Genomic DNA, 24,638 nt, shown 5'->3' with positions numbered 1-24,638 from the left:
GTTGTGACTTCAGAGACAGAAACATGTAGTATTCCGGCTGCGTCTTGCCGCTTCTGCGGTCTTGTTCCAATTCGGCAGTCTCACAGTTTCTTCCGGACCGAGCCACTGCTACTGGTTCGTGTTTGCTGTTTGATTAGATTGGACTGCTGCTACTGATTTGTGTTTAGAATCTCTGCAAAGAACTGCTTCTAAACAGGTCCACATCCCTCATTTCCTATTAACCCTTCTTCTCCCCTACCTTTGGTCGGTGGTCTAGAAGGGAGGATGAAGGGATTAAAAACCCTTATTAAAGTAGGTTTTGAAAAATATAGGCCTACACTGAGAAGCCATGGAGGGTTAGGAGCACACTTCTGCACCAGAGTCTTGTGTTATGTTCTCCATCTCCCTGACTCGGGAAGTAGCACAAAAAGAGATTCAGTCTGCAGGCATTACCAGCACTGGGCGGAGCAGGGTCCCCCTATCTCACCAAGCCTATGGGCTAAGTGTAATTCTCTGCTTGTCAGTTTGCAATCATCCTTGAGTCTTTCTTTGGCTATACTTCTATGCAGAGCTAGAGTTCCTTCTGCTGTGTACTCACTTAATGTTACCGTTATCATTGTTTTTCTGGTTAGACTGGCAGGCAGCTCAGGGGAGCACTGAGCACGGTGCCTAGAGCACACAGGGGCTGTTGTGCCATCACCGCTGATGACTGAGAGCAGCGGTGACAAGGGGCAGTGACAGAGTAACTAATGACCCTGTGCAAGTCAAGCCGACCTCACTCCTTCCTGTGTGAAGAGTGGTCTGTGTGTGCACTGGATGGCGAAGGGAGGCAAAGTGTACAGAGAGTACGCTGCCCCACAAACTGAACTTATATACAATTAACCAGAAGATAACTTACCTCTTTAAATTTAGTCCTGGGGCTCCAAATTTAAAATAAATGACAAATATCCTATTGGAAAATTTTGCTTATTTTTCTACAAATCACTTGTGGTGATCCTTTTCATTTAAAAAAAAAGGTGATTAAACTCAACACTATGTGCTAAAATGTATGAGTAAAATGAAAATAAATAATAAAAAGGTGATCAAGAAGGCTAAGGAGATGGCTTAGAGGATGAGAGTCCTATGGAAGGCAAGGCCTGCTCAAATCCTAAGTGCCACATAAAGGCTGGCAGGCATGGCCAGCTGCCTGTAACCCCAGCATCAATGGGTGGAGGCAGGGGGATCCCAGTTTCAGGTTAAGTGAAAAGATTCTGTACCCTCTCCCCCAAAATGGAGGAAAACACTCAGGCTCCCTCTCTGGCCTCTCTGTGCATATGCACAGGCATACACACATACACACACACACACACACACACGCACACACACCTCAGTTACTGAAATGTAATCAACTATTGTCATAATCATATCTTATATGTAACAAAGGAGATTTAGGGTCCATGAGAAACTTGGGAGCATTATTTTATCTTACAAATGGAAGACTGAGAGAAAAATGAGATGTGTTTTCCTCTGTCACAGTATCTTCTTCATTCCACCTTCAACACTTCTCTCTGCTGGCAAAGGTTTAAAATATTCATTGACCTGCCAGAACCATCTACACACACATTACTGGACACACACCGCATCTGAATGGCTTCTTTCTGCTCCAGCAATCACAGCTCTATTCAGTCACAACTGAAGGAGGAACCTCAGGGCTGTACGGTGTGGTGTCAGTGGCAACGAGGATAGAGGATAAAATAGCCGTTTGATAGCAACGTCCCGATCAAGCCTGTCAACAGGGACAAGTGTTCCTTCGGTTATTCTTAACTTAGAATCCAAAGCACAAAAAAGACCAGGCAGGGACAGACTCTGCTGTAATCCCACAGAAAGCTTAGGCGCAGACAGAACACACACAGAAGCTCCTCAATGCTCTCCAGCGCAGGGTGCTCCTGGCTCGCTGCCAGGCCGTGGGGGAGAAGCAAAAACAGGACCACTTTCACAGTGGTCTACCCAAGGCCTGTGCAGCTGCAGACAGACACACAATGTCTGGAATCTTCCATGTTCATGGCCACCATGATGGCCCGTGTGCCCAAGTCTCGGCTCAGACAAGGCTGTTTATTGCAAGGCTTCTCAGCTCCCCATTTCCCTAAGAAAAATGGATTTTCCTCTAACCATTCCTCCTGGTTCCAGTCTAGCACTTTCTCTAGTTGTGCTGACCCAGAAACCCAACAAGGTTAAACTTGAGTCTAACTGCCACCTCTTGTCTCGGCTTCCCTACTCCAGTGTGGGCGCAGTGATGACATGTATGTGTAAATGGCGACTCCAGGCAAAGACAAAGCTGGAGCATAATGGTGTGGTACACTGACATCAAGAGGAAAGCCTAGCCGGTAGCACAGGCAAAGATGGCCAGCAGTCTCTCATGCTTCGAGTAGGACGGAGGCTTCAGCCAATGCTATGTGTGCTCATTTACTCTTTGTTTATAGAAGTAAATAGTCCTTACGCCTCCTTAACAAGGTGCGATGTACTCACTGAAAATTTTGTAAAATACAAAAGTCAAGGGCTGGGAGATGGCTTAGTTGCTAAAACACTTCCCTTACGAATCACAAGGAGCCGAGTTTGACCCCCAGAACTAACACACACACACACACACACACACACACACACACACACACAGAGCTGGGGTGTGGTGACACATGCTTGCAGTCCCATAACTGGGCAGGCAGAGGGAAAAAGATACCTGGTGCTCACTGTCCAGGCCACCTAGTCTCTTTGGGAGTTCCAAGCTAATAAAAGGGGGTAGATAGCATTTCTGAAATGACACCTGAGGCCAGACACACCCCCATATACACAAATGTGGATCCAGTATCCGCACATTAAAATATAGCATTGATCACTAACACCTTCATCCTGCACACCACAGTGGGGAGCACACATGTTCTCTGGAGGGAACCAGTAGGAGAAGTCTACCAAATAAGAACAATGCACTCAGATCAACCGCAGGGTCCATCTCTACTAGGCAGTCTACCCTACCTACCTAATGATGCCCCTCACCACCGACAAATCAAGTACACTCTAATAGAAAAGTCCAGTCCACAGCCAGGGAGAGAGCTGTTGGCCAGGAAACCAAGTGTTATCTACCCCTAGCCCTTCTATTTATATGCTCTGTGACTGGGCCTGTGGGTGCAGCCAGGGTCACATACTAAACCCACAGGGTCAGGCAGGTAAACAGCATGTGCAAAGCAGACAGATGAGGGAGAGCCAAAGACTGTGACTCCTTCCCAAGGTGTCAGTCGCACACTGCCCTGCCCTGGGAGTAGGGGAGTGGGGAATTGCTGTCCTTAGACATTTTTTATTTTTTTAAATCTCAGTTTTTATGTAAAACTGCCTGTTTGAAAGTATGATTCTATGTTTTAAAATGTGTTGTCTACTCCATGAGGACTACGCCTCACCTTCTCTTTCTGTCAGAAAGGAACCTGAGTGACTCTTGCATATCCACAGAGACTTATTAGGAACGTAAGCGAGGCTTGTATTTGTCATAGACCAAAAGCAATCCACGTACACTCACAAGCACGGAGCAGAGTGGCACAGTCTTTCATATCTGCTTAAACTGCGGGATTAGCACACACATTTGAAAGTAGACATGCACACTGGCTCCTGGATTTAAAACCCCCGGAGGATGAGTGCAGCCAACTGCAGATTTAGCAGAGTGTGGCGTACAAGCCTGACTGGAAAGTCCTGGTGACAAATGCAACGTGGAGGCAGGCAGTGTAGACAACCAGCATAAAACTGCAAAAACCAGGAGCTGACGCGTGGGAGAGTGGCCTGAAAAGCAGGCCGAAGGGAGCATACAACACGGGCGGCACTAAAGGAAAGAGACACGAAACCAAGGACTGACCAAAGGCATGGTGTCAGCAAAATACCAAAGTGTGCTGGATGCAGCAAAAATTGTATTAGTATATTAAGAAGTCAAGATCTAGCTACAGAGGTTTTCCTGAACAGGTCAGAAAACACAGACACAGACATGCACATACACAAACACACACACACACACACACACACACACAAACAAAAAAGACATGTCTTTACAACAACACACACTGCCCCACATTTTACACTGTGCCAGTTCTGTATCTGTCCCTTTTAGCCTACTTCTATCACAGTCTCTCTTTGCTAAAATACATTAGTTACTATGGAAACAATGTCATAGCGTGTAAAACCATTTACTGTCCTTGGAAAGGCGCTTGTGATAAAACTGAACAGTGGCACGCTTACAAAAGAGAAGCAACAGAAAACAGTTGCTCAAGAGCACAGTCTCAAAACTGTGACTTCAAAGTATCCTCTACCCCAGTGTCCTATGTTCCTGGTCGCTTGTCACATCCCTGTCAACCACAGAAGTGCCATGCTAAGTTATATAGGCCGTGAGTACTTAAAACAAAGCCTCTCATCTAACATCCTGCAAGCAATCAGCTCCCTTTAGCTCACACTTCCTTCCAAGAGAGAAGGAGAAGGGCTAGAAGATATAATGGATGGTCCAGGGTACATCTGTTCTCTTAACTGTCTTTGAAGATAGAAATAACACTAGAAACGTAGACCTGAATTTCCTTACCACCATGGGTAAGAAATAATCGCCTTCCGTTCTTCCTTCTGATTTCAAGTCAAGTTCACTACATTAAAACGATGTGTAGGAACTAAGCATGGTGGCGCACACCTGTAATCCCTGCACTTCAGGAGCTGAGACGAAGGACTCTGAGTTATGGGCCAGCCTGGAATACATAGTAAGACCCTGTCTCAATTAAGAAAATTTTTTTCATTTTAGTTTTGCTATATTTTGCTTTTTTTTTTGTCAAGAAAAGCTAGCAATCTCAGATTCTGTATAAAACTGCTCTATTTAAAAGCATGAGACTGCATTTTTAAAGCTGCTGTGTGTCTCCTAAGTTCTATACCTCGAAATATGTATAAACATATATACGCAAACACACATGCACAAACTTGGCAAGCATCATGTTAGTTACCCCGACAAAGCAAGCAGCGGGTATGTGTCAGAGAGGCCATGGAGAGCAGGTCTATATCCTGTCATAGAAGAGGGAAATGACGTGACCGCCGTGACAGGCTTCCTTTAGAGCCCACTGCTGTGGAAGTGAGGCTGGAAGGGCAAAAGCAGGAACAAAAGAGGGCCAAGGCGGGCGGGCGTGGAAACACGACCCCTGACCAGGGTGACTCTGACGTGGGACTCACTCCTCTGGCTCAGAGTAAGATCTACACGGGCTGCTTCACTTCAACAGCCACCTGTTACGGTGCCACCGACCCACCAGGCCTGGGCTTTGTACTCTGATGGTCTGGCACTTTTCTAACACAGAACTGCCTACCAGTCAGGCCAACACAGTGACGGGAGGTTTAGTTCAACTGTGACAGTCTCTTTCCTGCCCTTCCCAGTCATGTCACAAGGAGCCTTCCTGGGCTTACCAGAGTGCCTGGGACAAGAGAAATCCAGGTCGGCTAGCTCCATCCAATCCTGACTCGCAGTGACACATGCATTCCTCTGTCACAGAGGAAGTCACGGTGCCTCGGCCATACTGAGCCTGAGATGCACAGAATGCCAGCCGGAAGAATTCAAAGGAGACACAGAACATAAAGCAGGTGTGCATTAAGTATCTGGAGCAAACAGACCAGGGCAGAGCTTTTAAGAACCGCTCTCATTATAGCACTTCTGTCATTTATAGAACGGTCATGTTTAAATTGTCCACTATCTTTTCTAGCCACAGCGAGGCCAAAGAGAAAGAAAATGCAAGTTTAGCTTTTAAAACTAAGTGTGGCATCGCTGGTTTTCTTTTTCACACCAGGCAAACTCTACTCCTGAGCTACAGACCCAACCCCAAATCTTGTGTTTCACGGAAGTTGAAGATAAATGTCAATGGGTACAAATGTCTGTTGCTATTTACTATCCACTACGGGAATATCACACATCACAAATCTGCTGAGGAAGTACCACACTCCACTTCAGATGCTGACAGCTTCTGCAGTGAGACAGCTAGCAACGATGGCCTCACCCACGTGCCTGCAGAAGATTCATTATCATAGCACTGTGGAAACACTGTCCCCTTAAAGCAAATGATCTGGTCTAAATTGGTTTTGCTTACTTGGAGACTAAGGCTCTATGTGTCTGCATGTATACGGTGTGCACGGAAAGCGTTTTCATGTATTACCTTTGTTAGAAGAAACCCTTCGTCAACAGGGAAAGTTAAGGGAGTCTAGGTTTAGGCTCGTTTATCATGAGTTTTAAAGAAGGTCAACTGGAGTTCCCATGCATCTCAGGAGATCAGAATAAACCTTCTGGAAGTTTCATCTGTCACAGGTGAACTGTCTGTGATTGTTACTGCTGCTGTAATGGTAAAAAGCTCTACTCAAGAGATAAAATGACTTCTTTTTCTTGGGATGTTAAAACCTATGGTCTTACTTCTCTGACTATTATGAAGCAGAAAGTTACTTAAATTTTGGTTATGAAATACCAAATTCATAACTGCATTCAAGCAAGTGGCTAAATCCTACTAAATACAAAAGACATGAGGGAGCAGAAACTAACAGGTCACATTTTATACTCCTGTTCAGAAAAACCGATTGACAACATTTTTGCTGAATGCAAAAGGCCCTTCTTCACAGCAGCACACACATTATCTTTTGCCTCCTGTCAGCTGGGTGGCCCCAGTATGAGAAACCACGCTAACTCCACCTGACTCAATGGAACACTGATCAACAAGACCTCTCAGGCTGAGGGGTATTTTGCTTAAAACCGTTTGGAAATCTCTGAAGTCGAAGTTCATGCCAGCGAAATCAAGGGAGGACATTGAGCACACAAGCCGCCAAGATTCTGTGTGGAAACTGCGTCGTGATACTTGGGACTGCCTTGCCTTGTGGCAGGCTTTTGATGGGGCTCCCAGTTATAAGTGGACACCAGTTTAAGCTCTACACTAAGATGAAGTAAGCAGAGAAAACTTTGGTCCTTCTTCATCTAAGTCAAAGCACACAGAAGCGCTGCAAAATGACTTACTTCACTAAGTTGTGGACTGCAGGTATTTATTGGAGGTAGTAATTCTAAAATATGGAGGAAAGATTCATGATACTACTTGGCAAAAGTGTTTACACATTTCGTTATGGGGGAGGGGAGAATGCCCGGGAAGGGCCTCCATTTAGTAGAATTTGTTCTGCATTCACCAGGGAATCTGCACCTGCAGAAAGAGCCTCTTTTTCAAGCAGAGTTACTATGGTGTGTGCATAACTGCTACTCACAGGCATCCATTTCAGGAAGTAACCAGAAACATAATTCTGAAGGGATTGAAGTAACCTCGTGAGAAAATTAAAAACTCACTCTTCATTAAAAAACAAAAACAAAAAACAGTGACTTAGTGAGCAGCAAATATCACGACATTCTTGCTAATGCACAAATATTCAGGATAAGTGACGGTTTCTCTAATGTGTACATACATGTGCTTTTAGATTTTAGATGTGTTATTTTAGTCTTTAAATAGAACTATTTCACAAATCCAAATTTTTTAACTTGCCAACTAACACATCAGCATGCATATACATATATATGTATACACACACATATGTACATATATACATACACATATTTCTATAATTATATTTAGTGACTCTTCAATTAACTCATGGCACTTCATCTCTAACTCTCCTGGCTCTCACGGATAAGGGAAAACATTTCGGATTGAGATGGGCCCAAAGTGTCACAGTGATTTTTGTAGCGTGGACATCCGTAAGCATTGTCCCACCAGGCAGCTCCCACCACACCTCCAACCAACACATGTTTTTAAAAACAGGCCTAAAAGTTTCCTTTCAAAAATTACTAGTTATTTCAGGACATAGCAGGTTTTCAAACACATCTTCCTAAGTGTAGCAGCATGCTTGTATGCATGTCAGTGAGAAAGGACACGTAATTAAAGAGTTTGTCTCCCTCTCTCTTGAGTGTTCTGGAAAGTACTTATGAATTATACTTGGAAATGAATCCCTGCATAACGGATGCTTTATTTAGTACATGGGGACTGAATAAAAATGAAGGGCATCTCCCCTTGTGTTTAGGGATAGAATTTCTAGCATTTCCCCATTACGTTTAAAATACTGAAGCAGAGAGAACTAGGCAGAACTTTTATACACAAAGTAAAATTTAGTCTCCACCATCAGGGCCCAAGAAAGGCTTGAACTTCTAAGATATGTTTCCCTGATCTGAGGTCCCTCCTTCTGCAGGACTACAAAGAACTCACAGTATGCAAACCCTTGCTATAATCTGTGGTTCCATGTAGACAGCTCTAGCCTGAAGGTCACTTCGTGCTCAAAGCAAGCCTGACACAGGTATACTAAGCGGTGACTTCCTCAAAGGAGCGTATTCCTAGCCCTCCCACAAAGTGAAGGAAGACACAGCCTGACTGCTCAGCACACTCAACCATGTATTTTGAAGTATGCTACTTTATTTCTTAATGGTTGGGTCCGACCTAATTATTAACATTGCATTTCTGCTTATGACAGAAAAATACCACCTTGCTACAGTCTCTTAGGAGTTAGTACTTTGGTTGCTTCAGGCAATTAGTCAAATTAAACTCACCTCTAAGTGCCTCTCAAAGCCTCTTGTCCTCCCTCCTTCCCCCAGGGAGATTACAGACCACCACTGCAGTGATAAGAGGGTCTGGTCAAGCCTGATCTCTAAGTCCTTGCTGGCCCCTATGGGATAGCTCTTCCTCCTTCCTTGGGTACGGGCTTGGGAAGGCTGTCATACTGGTCAACTCTTTAGGATTTAGTGGTATCTAGCCATGTTCTCAAGCCAGTCTCTGGGGGGGTGTCTGAAATACTTCCTTCTCTGCATGCTCCACTCTGATCCCAGGATTCCCAGCATCTCTACACCCACTCAGAGAGTAAGTATGACTCTCAGAATTTCCCCCTACGCCATGTGAAAGCTTTGGGGTACCAAGAGGGGACAAGAGTTTCAGACCTGGTTCTGCCTAAATATAACCACTACTTCACGGTGGTTTCCTTCCAAAGTTCCACACAGGTAACAGGGTACACATGTCTTCTGCTTGCAGTGGTTGCTCCAAAGATCTTGAATGGCCCCTTAGAAGAATCCCTGAGGAAGGAGCATTTGGGTCTCCTTAAGTCTAGGCTTCTCCAAATCTCTGTAAGCACTTCTCACTAACCCAGGCAAAGATGTCTCCTTTCCATTCAAAGGGAAACTGTCCTTTCCTTCATGAGTGTCATACATCCATTCTAGCCTACTGAGGTTTGATTCCTTGGGATCCACAATTATTTTCCTTCTAAGAAAGCCTGCCTCTTAAATAAAGGCTTGGGCTATCTCTGGTCTCCAAAAGATGCTTGAAAGGCCTGCTTGAACATCAAAAGCTGAGCAACGCATTCTTGTCCTTGGCCATGTTCTGTCCTCCCCTTATCAAGAATCCTTAGCCCCAGTGGGAGAATAGTCCCAGGGCAGCAAGAATTAGGAGGAATCAAAAGAAAACTGAGTATCAGTTGAAAATGTTATTCCGGTCAAACTAGCTGCTCATAAGGTAACGTCCCCAGGGTTCAGAACACTCATTAAGGATAAAAGCAATACATGCACACATCCTTCTTTCAAAATATTTATAAATGCTTGAACCAAGGGCAATAGGAGCCAATGGTTTCCCGTTCTTAAATTCCTTACATCTAGTGTCCGTACTGTCTACAGGTTTTCTATTGCAGAGCAAAAACCCACTTAACAAAGAGTTACCTCTGCATCAGCATCTTCCTGGAACCTTCTATCTCTGAGTTTCCTTAGATGAGGAGGTCTTCAATTCTGTCTTCAATTCCAACATAGCTCCCCAGCGATCAGACCCTTCCCTACCACTCATTTCAAGCCTACAACCCATCCCTGATCCCCACTTTCAGTTGACTGAAATGCTGTTTTCTTTAGTGTCTTAGAGCATTCCGATCGCTTGACTAGTCGAATCAATACTAAACTCTAGGTCAGCACAAGGCCAGCTTTTCCATTCCAAGGCCAAAAGCACAGCTACACAAAGTCACAAAACTGCCCTAAGGGGAACCACAGAAACCCTCCAAGTCCAAATGGAGTGCCAGACCACAGATGCTACGATCCATCTGGTCACAGCTGCCCAGGATCCGTGTGGTCACAGCACACAGAGAAGCTGAGTGCTCTCGGAGCTTTCTCTAGACTCCCAAGTCCTCTTCTGTCTGTCATGCCACCTCTTCCTACCTCACCAACATCTCCCTTGTAGGTAGAGGACAAAGGGCAACAAGAACCCAGTGGATGCTCTGGAAGAGCAAAAACAACTGTTGAAGGGGCAGGGCCAAGATGTTTCATCCAATGAAAAGAGAACATCTGTCACAGCTGGAGAGATGAGGAACAGGGAAGGAGACAGGCTTGCCTTGGATGTAGCAGACTGGGAACTCAATCCCATCTCTCTGGATAATACTTGAAATAAGTGAGCTGCACTCTTTCCTTTTCCAGGAGCTGCCACACTTCCAGAGCACCTGGTTGTGTTCCTTCTATCATGGTCTCAGCTGCTTCCCAGGCACCCCTCACCACTTTCCACAGAGTAATTTGGCCTCTAAGGAAACTACCTCCAACTCCAACCATAGGAAAACAAGAGCATGTTCAATAATGACAAACCTGTGAGTATTCTTCAAAGAATTCTTCTTACAAAGGAAAGGGCGCAGTGTGCCCTGTCCTCTCTGCTTTCACCTTCACTTGCAGGAAGGCAAGCAAGGGAGTCACAGCACTTTCACACAAGAAGATGGAACATCTAAATTATTACCTAAAAGCAGAATATGAGGGAGGGGGGCTGGAGAGATGGCTCAGCAGTTAAGAACACTGGCTGTTCTTCCAAAGGACCTGGGTTCAATTCCCAGCACCCACGTGGCAGCTCACACCTGCCTGTAACTCCAGTTCCAGGGGATCTGATGCCCTCACACAGACAGACACGCAGGCAGAACACCAATGCACATAAAGTAAAAATAAATTATAAAAAAGAAACAAACAAACAGAATATAGATTGCAAACTGACTCTGAGAATCTATAAGCACAGCGGATCATCTGAGGGACTGCCCACAACAGGGAAGGAAGGTTTCTTAAGACAACCTCCATCTAGAACCATTCCTAAAAACATGCAGGAACACTAGCCAGAAAGCAAATTAGTGCACAGCTTGCTGTAGTTTAATACAACCTTTGAGTCTAGTGCTACTAAAACAGACAGTATTGACGGTGACGTGCACAAAAGAGGCTGGACATGAACAAACTGGGTAAATATGTCACATGGTGACATTAGAAGCCAGCAAAGGGTAAAGGCCATCTTGTCACAGGAGAATGTGACCTCCTACTCTTAAGGTAGGGGGCAGGGGAATTTTAAACTAGACTCTGCATGGCTAAAGCAAATAGCACACCCCACCCCCACTTCTCAAAGATCACAATAGCATTGTGAACAACAGTGATCACCAGGCACACTCCCTTTGCTTCTGCAGCTGTCCTACATCCATAGAAAATGTTCTTTCCACGCTAGCACATGAAACCCAGCACTCAGGGGAGGGCTAGGTAGGGGAAGCCATTAACGAGGAACCCCGGTGCAGCTCACAGGTGGCTCAGAAGACTCTTAGTGAATGCCTGACAAACACCTCCCATTGTGCTGTTCTGTCTTTTGTTGGGGGGTAAAAAAAATGACTGGACTGATTCCTCCTGTAACCATGGAAAACATTTTATAAAAAGCTCATTTCCTACCATCCCTTTGAAAGACACAAAAAAAAAGGGCTGAAGTCGAGCTGCAGTGTCAAATCCTCACTTTACCAGACCTTGGCTCTGGTACAGAGCCCTCCTACCTTGCTAAAGAGATCCTTCAGATGCTGCCACGTAGAGAGGGTCCTGCCATAGGCAGAGCTGAATGCAAAGTCCAGCAATGGCAGGTCCACTGTAGGTGAGGCTCTGCTTCCTCTGCCTCAGTCAGTGGGGCACAGCAACTGTGGGCCGGTCAGCTCCGGCTCCTTGACCACCCCCTGCTATATGCTCCCAGTCTCCTGCAGGCCATTCTGTATATCCTCCCTGGTCTTGCGCGTCCCTCTGCAGTGTGGGAGCCTCCATCCCTTGTCTTAGCTCCTCCTCTCCCTTTGAGAACACGGTAGCGGGGGGGGGGGGGGCGGGGGGGGACCTAACTACTTTCTTGACCATCCGAAATTTTCAGCGAAAGGCAAAAGCTTCCTAACAAAGATCTTTAAACACATGTCATGTTCAAGATGTGACGGATGGCCACTAAGCCTACACCAGTCAGTAGGGAACACATGCATCTTCTGCCACCATAAAGCTCGGAAGCTCGCCGTTTTGGGAAGATGCCAATCTAATACCATGATATCCGGGAAACCAGCTGCACCTCAGACCTTGTCCTGGGGTCTGTCCAAAGCAGCATCCTCTGACCTGCTGCAAAATGCAAGTAGACCAACCAAAGGATGGACCAGCAAACAATATGCTGGCACATAAAGGCCCAACAATCTCTTTGGAAAGACAGAACTCTCAGATAAGGACTTCAGGAACCTGGAGAGCTGTTCTTAGCTAAATTAGTAGCTGGAGTATTCACCTGGACAAATCCTAAAGCTCTTTGAACCTTGGACTTCTCGTATCAGCTTTTAAGTAACACGGCATGGCATCATGTATTAGAACGTTACAAGAGAGATGGATGCTCAATGTAAGAAAATACAGAGACTGGGATTCTAATTGGGCCTTGACAAACGGGAAGAATTCTAAGGGAAAGGGAAGACCAGGGTCCAGGAAAGGGCAATAAAAGCAAGAACACATGAGCCATGTTAAAGATTCAGTGAGTGGGCTGCCATCTTGGCTTAGTAGGGAGGTGAGCCAGGTGTAACTAAGGAAGGACATGGAGGGAGGAGGTTTACAAGGCCATCCTCAGGAATCTGGTCTTTCTCCTCCTACTCTGTGGGTGGTTAGCACACAGGAGGAACCAGGGTCAACATCAGCTCCCGCTGACAAGGATCAGGGCCTGGGAGTGAGGCAAATGTTCTCTGCAGGCCAGAGTCACAAGGACTCATATCCCAAGGACATGGACCAGACCGAGGTGTACAAAGAACTGGCTCAGAGCGACACTGTGGGGGAGGAGCCAATGGTAAGTGATAAGAATGGCCACAAGTTAGAGAGTTTGCTGATCCGCCAGCTTGGATTCCTGCGGCTGAGGACAGTTAGATGCTGGGCTTGCATTTCTAGGTGAGAGAAGAAACTAGAGCAAAGGGACACCCCTCAGACTGACAGACTAAGCAGGGACACTGGGAACAGAAACCAGTGCTACTTAAAACACTCTGATGTTACTCATGCGGTGAAATTAAAATTGAAACAAGAACCAAATTTTACCCTTGTCAGTATTTGAAAATGCCATGAACTGAACAGCATATGAAAATGAAGGAATCCATGGACGGTCACCTGCCTTCAGTGGGGTTTAAGCGGGACAGGCTGTCATGGATGTACAGACCCTATCACTTTTGGGGGCAGTGAAAGGAGGATTGGGGAAAGTTCCTCAGGCTTTGTTGTGGTAAAGAAAAACTGGCTCATTTTAAATTTTCCATTAAAGCCCTACTTTTCAATATAAAGCAGATGGGTTCCTTACACAACTTCTAAAAAGCCTACTATTTTGGGGTACCTCAAAGATGGAAGTTCTAAAGAAAATAAAGTCTCTGAATTCACCAAATAAAATCCCACTAGCACATTCAAAAGAAGCAGGGACTTAGAAATCTTTAAAATGCAAGTTGAGAGGTCTTCTTGTATCAGAGACCAAGGCTCCTCCAACTCTTGGCTGGAGGATCACCTCTAGCAGCTCCTTCGTGCTCCCATCACAAGAGCTGGAACTCTGCTTGCTTTATTCCCTGCCTTCCGAAAGTGCCTCCTCCCCCTCTATTCCCACCGCTCCTCCCAGCTACAGAAAAGATTTCAAAGTGTTCTATCTTCCCTGGCCTCCTGTAATCATAATGTGGCCTGGGAATGTGCACTCCAGCAGGGCCTAGGTACTCTGCACTCCCCGACACCCCGTGCCCTTTTAATGAGGTAAGACCTGGCTTTATTACCTGTTTGCTGTTCTACAAAGGAGGATGACAGAGGAAAGGGCAATGTGCTAGCTCTGGGGTGTTGGCATGGGAGCTGCTGGCTCAACACACTCCCTCATAGGCTGCTATCTCTTTTGAAGGATGGAGCGAAAGGAAAGGATGTAGACACTGGAGCCAGACCACCTGGTTCCAATCCCCAGCTCTGCCACTTACCAGCCCTGACAAAAGTCACCTTTATACTTCAGTTGTCTTGCTAAGTTGGGCTAATAATGTCATGGAATAATGCTGTGTGTCACTCTCTCAAATCACCCCGTACACCCCTGATTTGCCAAAGGCTTACATGGCGTTGTAAAAGTCCAGTACTCCCTGTCCCCCACCCATCTGACTCCCTCTTCAGCATGAGTCAGGCTGGGCTGTGGTGACAGGAGGTGGTAGGCAGGTGCTGTGGGAGTCCTGCGTGGGGTGGGGGGAACAGAGAGGGGGCTTCGCAGGAAGTGAGACCTCACTGCTATGTCAGGAGTGGGGTAAAGGTGCTTACATGTGCCCTAGCGCATGACAGAGAAACTGCAGCGGACAGGAAGCAGGGAAGAGGTAGTAAGCCTTCAGAAGCATGAAGCACTCAGGCCCAGCCTCACACGCTAGTAGCTGTGTGACGTGTGCAAGTGACCTCACAGCTTTAGGCCTCGGTCTCCCCGTGTGACTAATGGGGATAATAATATTGTGCCTGTCACATGGAGTTGTTATGATTAAAAAATTACCGTGTGTAGAACAGCAAACACGGGCCCCCAGGGGTCAATAAAAGGCTGGTGTTATCTGTCCAGCATATTCAGCCAAGAATGAGTAGCTGTGGTAAGCTGGGTACATCTTTTATTAGCAACAAAAATGGTGAGGAGCGTAAAGGCCCACAACATGTAATTCTCTGGCAAAGCTTTCTGAGCAGGAGTAAGGCCCAAGCTATAAGCCCTTCTGATACTGTAACTTTTTTTTTCTCCCAAAAGCTTACAGGAAATAGGTGCTCAACCTCTACTTTCCCAAGGCCGCATGGTATTGCTTTGAGATGGCAGACATACTAATGCAGAATGGATGTGTGCTTCCTAAATGTACTCAAGAAGACCAAGGTGGCCGCCTATCCTGAGGGAAGCCCGACACAGCCCTGTGGAAACAGGCGGAGAGCAACAGAAGCACCCTCTTCCAAATGCCACAACTCCGAGTCTAGCAAGCACTGTTAAAGTTTCATGAGTCAGTTAGCATTATCTGCTCTTCCCATGTTTTTATTAGGCCGTAAATCCAGTTCAATTTATATCCTTCTAGGATTACTGCGTCCTAATCAAGTCCAGAGTGTCACTTATCCCTACGCTGTCTATGCTACGTGTCACCCAAGCCCATCTAGATAATGTTGTTGAGGCTACTTAGGTTGTTTTAAGAGCTAAAAATTAGATTTCCTCAACGACAAACTCTCAAAGATGACCATATTTCTGAATAACCCAACACTTTTTTTCCCCCCAGAAATCAAATGCATGGTTTTTCTTTCTTTGTGGTTTCTTTTTCCTTTACAAAATCAGTACACATTCTGAAGTCAAACTCCAGGGGCTGAAGTATAAATAGGTTGCCTGACAAAAACAAAGAAACCCTTTAATAGAGTTGACTTCAAAATGCCTTAATGTTTTTGTTCTCAGGGATTAAAAAAAGGGAACACCCTCACAGAAGTAGGGGGAGAGGGGATGGGATAGGAGGTTTCCGGAGTGGGGAGGAGCCAGGAAAGGGAATAACATTTGAAATGTAAATAAAGAAAATATCTAATAATAATAATAATAGTATCTTTCTTAAAAAGATTCACCGAAGATGTTGTTTCAACCACACCATATGAGCAAATGTCCTATTCTACCTAACATTCTTGATCTGAGACAATCTTTCATTAAATCTCATTATAAACACTAAAAACTCCCTAGTATACACACAATACACTTTTAAACACACACATATACATACACATGCACTCATACATAGATCATGAACATACTAAGATATTAATGTAATTTCTGCTCTGTAAATGCTGGTGTGTCTGTGTGTGTGTGTGTATGTGTGCACGTATATATTAACAGTAGCGAACAGTTTACTGATATGTGCAGTGTGATTCTAAGTTCTTTACATTTGCCAACTCAGCCTCCATTCAGAAAGAAACGAAAGCAGAGAGAAGGCTCAGTGGTTAAGGATGTGTTGTGCACTTGGAGGGGACCCTAGTTCAGTTCCCTGAACCCCCATCAGGCAGCTCACAACTGCCAGTATCTCCAGCTCCAGAAGATCGGACCCCTCCAGCTCCTCAGACACCTGCACTCACGAGCACCAGTCTCACTACCACCCCCAATTTTAAAAAAGATAAAACAACAGAAGTGAAGATAAGGTTACACATCCAGGATAATCAATCTGGGGCTCTACCTTAGCTCCAGACTCTACACCCCAACCCTCTCCTGAACTGAAAGGCTCAAAACCTGGTGATGTAGGCACTTGGCATATGTTGCCAATTCTCTCTGGATTTCATTTTGCCTCCAGTGAAATTAGCCTGTTAAATTATATGATCCTTAAGATTCTGGGTTCCATGACCTTTAACCTTGGAAAAACTCTGAGTGGATTCTTTGTGATTACACATACGACTTCTGCACTTGTCTGTGGAGAGGCAGATGCCAAGATGGATACCTCTCTGATAGCTGGGTGATTCTCTGGTCTGGTTCCCAAACTTCCCATGCTAAATCCAATGGCACTTTTCATCTGTTTATCACCTCTCTGGCCCCAGCTAGGACAACCCCCCCCCCCCGGCCTGTCCCATATTTGGGATCTCCACTGAGGGCCTGTACCCCTGCTTCATTACTGGGTTCACCTTAGCCACATCTATTCTTTCTATTGGCACAGTCTTCCCAAGGGACATATTAACAGCTTCAGGTATTTTGTGATTTGCTACTAGCAAATTTATGTTTGATTCTAAGGTCTCTTCTGTAGCTCCAAGCCGAGCCATCCAGTCACCTGCATAAACATCCGAAGTGGCCACAATGAAGCCATCCTTCTGCACCCTTACTGGTCTCCATATCTGCAATCATTTCAGTGATATCTCTTCTCTGCCTCAATCTTTCTCACCTATCTCTGCTAAACCCTTTCCATACACACTTCATTTGCATTCTCAGACTCTGCAAACAATTCTCCCAGAATGGCTCTTGTCCACCCTTGGCCAAAGTCCCACACTATGACCAAGTTAGTTCATAAAATACAAATGAGGCTCATGCCACGGGTCTACTTGAAACTCCTCCTCTAAGGCACTCAGAACACGCACTTTCAAAACAATCTTTTCAATTTCTCCTTCAGCTTGGTTCTAGCCCTCTGTCCATATCTCCACTGTGCCCATCTAGTTTTGAACTAGTTACAGCATCCCAAACGATACAAAGGACTTCCCACAATATCCAGCTAACCAAGTCTCACTCCCACCTACCTCCTCCTGCACCTGGTGGCCTAGGGTAAAGATACTGTAGCCACACTAACTGTTCCTGATCCCGACTCTTCCCTTAGAATTAGCTACTCAAGACTATTGAAGCTTGTAACTTTCCTTTCACAACACAGTGATTATCAGAGACATTGTTTCATATCATTATCGCTCAGATTAGCTTGTAAGTGGAACATGACCCAGGGTGAGTGCTCAATAAACATCAGCTATTGTGTGTTGTTGCCATCTTCTCTAGTAGGCTGTGGGCTTCTGTAGAACAAGGGCTCCGATGCATTCAGTGCCACAGCCCTATCTCATTGCTTTTTTGCATGAAACAGCACAGTGTTTGTAGGACAGATAAATGTAAGGAAATGGTCACTGAAAAAAATAAAAGTACAATATAAACTGTAATCACCAGTATGGGCTGGACTCCTATACTAATGTAGGGGGTCGGTGGAGACCAGGAACCATTTGGAACACTAGCAGTTCCCCTATTCCAGGTCCAGAAGCTAACGGATTAGCCTCCATGTAACGTGTTGGATGAAAAGACACAGCCAAGAAAGCTGGTGATGGAAAGATGCTGAAGGAAAAGAGGAAAAGCCTAATTCCCAACTAAACCAGCAACTGTCATAAAAGAAAGCCGTGTCAGTGAATAGACAGTAACGGAGGTTCAGTCCTTAGTAACCTAAGCAAATAGATACGACTCTCACTCCCTTGTCTGCACTGTCCAGTCCCCATGAAGCCCTCCCTCCTCTGGGGTCACCAAGTGTCAGTTTAATTGTTAAGGAAAGTACGTAAAATGGTACTGCGATCTGTAAGGCTCTTCCCTTACAGAAACTCTCTGGAGTTTCCAGACTTGCCTGAAGAAGACTAGGCCAAGATGGGTGCTTCTGTGGTAAAAGAACCCCATCAAAGACCGCAGAGCCAGGACTGAGTGGTGGCTAAGGATCGCCCCGTGATAAGTGGTCCCCCGAAATCACAAAATGCCAGGTTTTTAAAAAACATGCTGAAGATGAAAATCAAAGCAACCAAACAATGATGGCTTTTGTTAAGTGTTATTATGCAAAAGTGTTTACCAAACACACAAGCCTTTTCCTTTCTCGGGGCACATGGCTAACCTACACTTCTCATTGGATTCTCTTGCTGTTAAGCATGGTCATATAGCCACGACTCTTCTAAAGACAGAGTGGAAGTGACATGTGCAGACCAAAGCATTTTAAAGGTAGATGCACCCTCCCCAACTCTTCATCCCACCAATCCGTTGAAACAGGTTGAAACTGTTACAACAGGTTATGGAAAGCTGTGGCATGATAGGATAATGGGACCCAGAATCACTCAGGACAGAAGAAAGCCAGCTACTGAGCAGAGACACCTATGCAGGGCTACATGTGAACAAAAATAAATATATTTTGGTTTAGCACCATTATACATTTTCAGGCCTGCTCTAGCTACTAACATGAGTCTCTTTTAAAAGACGTTGGGTCCATATCGTTGATCTAATTCACATTTGTCGCTCATTAAATGGAACTACCAGGTAATACCAACAAAAGTAAAACCTGACAGAAACCAAGAAACCATTGGGTTAGGTTCTCTACCCAATGGCAGAAATGGACAGAAAACAAAAACAGAATCTGATAATGGTGTTGGAAGACAAATTTGAAGACATGGTGGCTTGCCTGGAGCAGAGAAGCTGGCAAAGGCTTCAGAATTGACACGTGTGCTGGGCCTGGGCTTCAAGAACATCAGACGATGGGGGAGGGGACTTCAGACCTCCAGAAAGTAGAGGTGTTCGCCCACACTCATGCAACCTTATCATTAATAAGTGCCTCTGACTTGGTCAGTACGGTGCAAGTTTATCGTGTACTGACTTTCCTTTCTGGGTCTGGCATCCCAACAAACCAGCCTTTGTTTTCAGAGAACATTCAGTATTAGCCCTTCTACTGTGTGTGTATATGTATAAATATATATGTTCCACAAAAGATGTCAGCTTAATGGATCACAACTCTTTTCAGATAAAACAGCTAAAGAGTAAACTTGGGACAGTTTCGTTACTTTCAACAGTTGAGACCCCACAACCCAGGAATCAGCAGATCAGACCTAAGTTTTGACAAACTAAGCCTGAGACTTACATTAACATTTCTACCTTCAGAGGAACACCATAGGTTCTGAACTCAGACATCTACATCCCCTGTTCATAATTAACTAGACCCAAAGTGTGAGAGTTGAAACCACTTCCTCCAAGTCTGAATGTGTGGTACTCACTGGGTAGAGCCAGACAGGGAGACTGAGCACAAAGGGTGAGAGGCCGGATGTGAGCTTCCAAAGTCAACCTTGAAGCAGACAAGTGGTACACCTCCAGGGTCTTCCAAACGCCAGCCCAAGTGCTTGCTATCCATGGCCCCAGTTTCTTAAATAAAAGGGCTAGGCAGCATTGCTGGGCAGACCAGAGCACATTTCAAAAGACTTCACTCAGCAAAGAGGCCTTGGACTTTAGGGAATCCAGTCAGGCTGCCTCACTCGTGTTAAACAGTTTGATTCTGACTCAGACACAAAATTCTTCTGATCCCTCATCAATTTATCCTGTCTCAGGTATCAGTAACTATCCCCCAAGAAGAAAAGGGGGGAAATGAGGGATAGGGGAAGGTTCCTTGAAAGTATAGCAACTCCTAAAACAGCTGAAATAATCCCCCCCACCACCACCTTAAATAGAGAAAACTGCAGTTGCCACTCAATGCTACCAGTCTGTAAACACAGCTAAATGCCTGCACCTGCCACCCGGGATCCGGGAGCCTTCATTTTTTGGTAAGTGTGGCAGAAAAGACTAAGAGATCAACTGCTTCACCAGAAAGAAAGGGACGCCCCAGGGATGAGACACAAGAAGCATGGTGCCCTGGGTACTTTATGTGTCTCTCCTCTATGAACTGAAAGGGCTCTTTGTGTCACACACACACTCACACACACACACACACAGAATGAGTCTGATTTATTAGAGGAAGGAGGGGCAAAACGGGTGATTTTATTATCCCTCCTCCCAGTGAGTCCCAGCAAACGCCTCCTGGGCCCAAGCTTGGTGGCCTCTTTCTAGCTCAGTCAGTCCCTGTGGCCTCAAAGATAAGAGAGCCTAGAGGAGACCAAACAAAACCGTCTACCGACCTAGGGAAGTAGGGAGGAAATCCAGCGTGTCGAGAAGGGAGGAGAAATAAGCTTGAGAGAGCAAAAGGGGTGGGGGGACAGAGGAAGAGGAGGCAAGGCCAGACACAGGGGAAAGGGGAAGGGTGGGTGGGTGGTAGCACAGGAAGGGTGAAGGGGAGGGTGGGGGAAGTGCAAGGGAGGTTCCAGAAATAGGCAGGAGGATGCGCTGGGGAACGGCAAGGGCCACCGAGGGAGGAAGCCGAGAGGTGGAGGAGTGGGGCAGGGGTTGGGTGGGGAGGAAAGCAGCACGGGGCATCAATTATTAAGTGATTACATCATCCCTGACATTAAAACAACACACACAGCCCTGGTCCCCGCGGGGGGCCGCGAAAGGAGGGCGGGGGCGGAGCTGGGCCAACCTCACCCCCAAGCCAATTCCTATTTTCCACCCGGCACCCGCCGGCGGCCGAGGAAAGACACCCCGGTGCCTGCGCAGCCTCGGGGCGGCACCCCGCATCAGTGTCCTGCGTCGCGGGGCGCCCTGGAGGCTGCGCGGCGGGACCGCAGCGGGAGCAGCCCGTGCGGGGGCGCTGGGCCGGGCGTCTCCGCAGCATCCCGAGGCTCCGCGCATCCCCTGTCGCTTACCTGCTTGGCTTGGCGCTCAGCTCCGGAGCACATTCACATGGTCCTCTCCCCGCCCTCCTCCGGCGCGGCCCAGGCGGCTCCCGCGGCTCCGCGGCGGGGCCCAGGAGCTCGTGGGCCTCGCGAAGCGCCGAGGGGGCGGCGCCGGTGTCCCCGGCCCGGCAGCCCGGTCCCTCCCTGGCGCGGGTGGCGGCTTTGTGTGTGCCCGGGGAGTCCTCGAAACGCTCCGGCTAGAGGCGGCCTCGCTGAGCTCTTGACCAGCGGGCGGGTCTCGGAGGCCCGGCGCACGGCGACCCCTCCTCCTCTCTGCGGAGCCCCCTCCCCGCCGGCTGCGCTCCTGACAGATGGCGCAACTGCACCGACGCGCCGCCGCCACCGCCGCGGCTTCTCGCAGCTACTCTCGCTGATGCTCGGGCTGCTCCGGATCCCGAGGGGTTCGAGAGGGGGCGGGACACGCCCTGAGACTGTCAGGTCTTTCTGCCCTATCAAAGGGCCCGCTGAGGGCTGAGCGCCGGCAGCCATTGGTGAATGCGTCGGAGGCGGGACGGCCATGGGTGGGGCCGCCGAGTGGGTTGAGCTTTACAGTGGTGGCGGGCAGCCTGCGGTGCGCACGGCCACAGGGTGTGTGAGAGGATGCGAGGTTGGCGGAGAAGGAAGAGTTGTGTGTCTGAGGATCGTGTGGAGTTGCGAGTTGGTGAGGTGGGCAGGAGAGTGCGCAGGGAATGAGCTGCTTTCCACTTTGCCAGTGGAGACTGGCACCTGCCACTCCAGCCTCACAGCCATGGGAACCTATTTCTCCAAAGAGATAGCCTCGCCTTTGAGAGTGGGAGGATAAAATGGAAAGGTGTTAAGAATGGCGATGGCAAATTAGGGAAGTGAGGAGCAAAGTAGAGAAGTACCATTGCAGAAACTGGGAAAGCTAGGACCAGCAAACGCACAACAAATAGTAAGAAATTAATGACTTGTTAGTCTCATTTTCTTGGGTACCCAAATATGCTCCCCGCCCCCCCCCCCACACCTACCCCAGGAAAAGTGAAAGAGAAGTATGACTGAAATTCAAGGGGCCTGCAACAAAGAGTCCCAAAACCACCCAGTAGAGATTGCTTGTGCTTTTCCCTAGCTGTTTACCAGTGGCCATTGCTCGTCTGGCTCCTTGGGGCATTCAAACTTCTCTTGGTTTTCTTGTTTTCGCTGGTGGCTGAGCTGAGCTTTTTGCTCAGATTTTCCTTGACGAAATAATAGCCGGGTTGGTCTGCAGTCTTTATTTCCGATTCAGCTTTTCTATGGCAGGATGTAACTTCATAAAAAGAAACATTTTGCCTTCCTGATTTTCTTTATAGGCAATTCCTGTTTACTGAGAACTCTGTTTTAAGACATGTTCAGAATCATTTTCTTTAATGATTTTGGTAAGAAACTCATCCCTCCCCCTCAGCAAATCTAATCTTCTAAGAAGTAAGTTTAAGCGAAGCAGCCTTGGCTTCCTTAGGCGCTCAAGGTCTGTGTTATCTTTCCTGCTCAGTACATTTCCCCTGTAGTTTAAAAATACCAGTCTCTTTTGCTGACTTTTTTTTCTTTGTCTTTTCCGCAGTGCTCTTTTGAGAAATTTGCTGCTATTCAGTAAATGATCCTCATGTGATGGACGAGGAAACTGAGGACAAGAGAAGGTGACACTGAGGAATTCCATGTCCGATCTCTTCCTGAAACCTGGAGCAGATGGTACTAAGTCACTCCATTGTTAATAATTTCTTTGAGAGGAGTCTCATTTTTGGCATCTGCAGCATAATAGCTTCTTCACGTAATTAGTGGACCAATAAGAGGCAAAATGATTAAATGACAAATTAACCAACTCCCAGCAAGACTCTGTTCTGTTTTTTTCTCTTTACTTACTTTTGAAAAAAATAAATAAAAACAAAAAAACAGGAAAACCCCACAACTCTTCCTCCGGATAGCTTTAAAGGGATTCTGTCTCCACAAGAAGATTTGCTGATGTTGTGAACAAGTGAGAAAGCCCTGGAAAGATGTTAGCATTATTTCCCATTTTGATCTGCTCCCAAAGGTCATCAAAGTAGATTTGACTTAAACAGTGTCCTCAGCCTACCCAAGGCAAGCCATGCTTTGTTCTAAACCTGAAATTTTATTTTCTTACAGGCAGTATCTATTACCCAACAAATGGAGAGACATTGTTCTAGAATTTCTCTTAGATTTGGTTGTTATTTGCTTGGGTTTTTGTTTGTTCTGTTTCTCTCACCTTTAAGTCCCCTGTTTCTAGTCTAGTGTTCTTTTTTGGTTTGTCTAATCTGTGTTTCCTGTTTTGCTTTCAATGTATATTTAGTGTTATTAGCTAAGCTGTTTCCCATTTTGAGATTTTTGTTTTCTTACCAATCAAACAAGAAAATAAAAATGGTTACTGAAACTGGAAAAAAAAACTAATGTGCAAGGAAGGGAGATGGATCAGTGAATAAATGGCTTGCTGCTGTACACATGAGACTGAGTCTGAGTCCCCAAAACACACATTAACAAAGCCCCAAAACACACATTATCAAAACCGTTACAGCCGGGCGGTAGTGGCTCACTCCTTTAATCCCAGCACTTGGGAGGCAGAAGCAGGTGGATTTCTGAGTTTGAGGTCTACAGCCTGGTCTACAAAGTGAGTTCCAAGACAGCCAGGGCTATACAGAGAAACTCTGTCTCAGAAAAAAAAAAAAAAAGAAAGAAAGAAAAAAGAAAAGAAAAGAAAAAGAAAGAAAAGAAAAGAAAAGAAAAGAGAAAAATACAAAACAAAACAAAAATGAAAGCCGTTACAGTGGCAAGTGTCTGGACCTCCAGAAACAGTGAGAGACCCTGTCTGAGAAATATGTTAGAGAACCAATTTAGAAAGCCCAGCATTGACCTCTGGCTTCCACAGGCACTGCATATGTGTGCAAGTGCACCCCCAAGCATGTATGAACACCTCTAAACATGTATGCATACACACCTTACACAAAGACACACAGATATGTACAAAGGAAATGCATTCTAAGTGACCACGCCTCAGCATATGCCCAAAAGACATGATGACATCATACCTCACAGCTACTTGCTCAGCCATATTCATTGCCATTCTAGTCACAATAGCTAGGACATGGTGACAACCTAAATGTTCTTCAGCTAAAGACAATGTGGGACGCGTACCCAGTGGAATACTCAACTGTAAAGAAAAATGAAACCATGGAATTTTTCAGGCAAATGGGTAGAGCTATTTTGATAGAGAGCTATTTGGATAGCTATTTTGGGTAGAGATCATTTTGAGTGATGTGACTCAGACCCAGGAAAACACACATCCCATGCTCTTTCTCATCTGTGGTTCCCAGTTCCAAGT

General features: G+C 46.2%; 1 protein-coding gene and 1 long non-coding RNA gene across 7 annotated transcripts in view; one reads left to right on the top strand and one right to left on the bottom strand.

The window, feature by feature from the left end:
- The window catches only part of Fyn (Fyn proto-oncogene), a 195,639-nt gene extending 173,908 nt beyond the window's left edge, over window positions 1–21,731 (bottom strand). For 3 of the 5 annotated variants that reach the window (NM_001122893.1, NM_008054.2, NM_001122892.1), the window contains exon 1: window positions 21,284–21,675. The gene's annotated coding sequence lies outside the window, so the exon portion shown is untranslated. Of the gene's footprint in view, window positions 1–21,283 lie in introns of all 5 variants that reach the window. The other 2 variants (XM_011243117.3, XM_006512540.4) reach the window with 1 other exon arrangement.
- A 130-nt stretch (window positions 21,732–21,861) lies between these two features.
- Gm31616 (predicted gene, 31616) lies at window positions 21,862–23,758 on the top strand. Of its 2 annotated transcripts, none has more exons than NR_168583.1 (2): window positions 21,862–21,979; window positions 22,869–23,758. It is a non-coding gene; the product is annotated as a predicted gene, 31616 (long non-coding RNA). The 2 variants fall into 2 exon arrangements; NR_168582.1 differs by having other exon boundaries at window positions 21,862–22,226.
- Window positions 23,759–24,638: the final 880 nt, after the last annotated feature.

The sequence above is a fragment of the Mus musculus genome, chromosome 10, assembly GCF_000001635.26.
Source record: "Mus musculus strain C57BL/6J chromosome 10, GRCm38.p6 C57BL/6J".
NCBI lineage: Eukaryota > Metazoa > Chordata > Mammalia > Rodentia > Muridae > Mus > Mus musculus.
The sequence above is the reverse complement of the archived record's forward strand: the minus strand, read 5'-3'. Positions and strand labels throughout refer to the sequence as shown.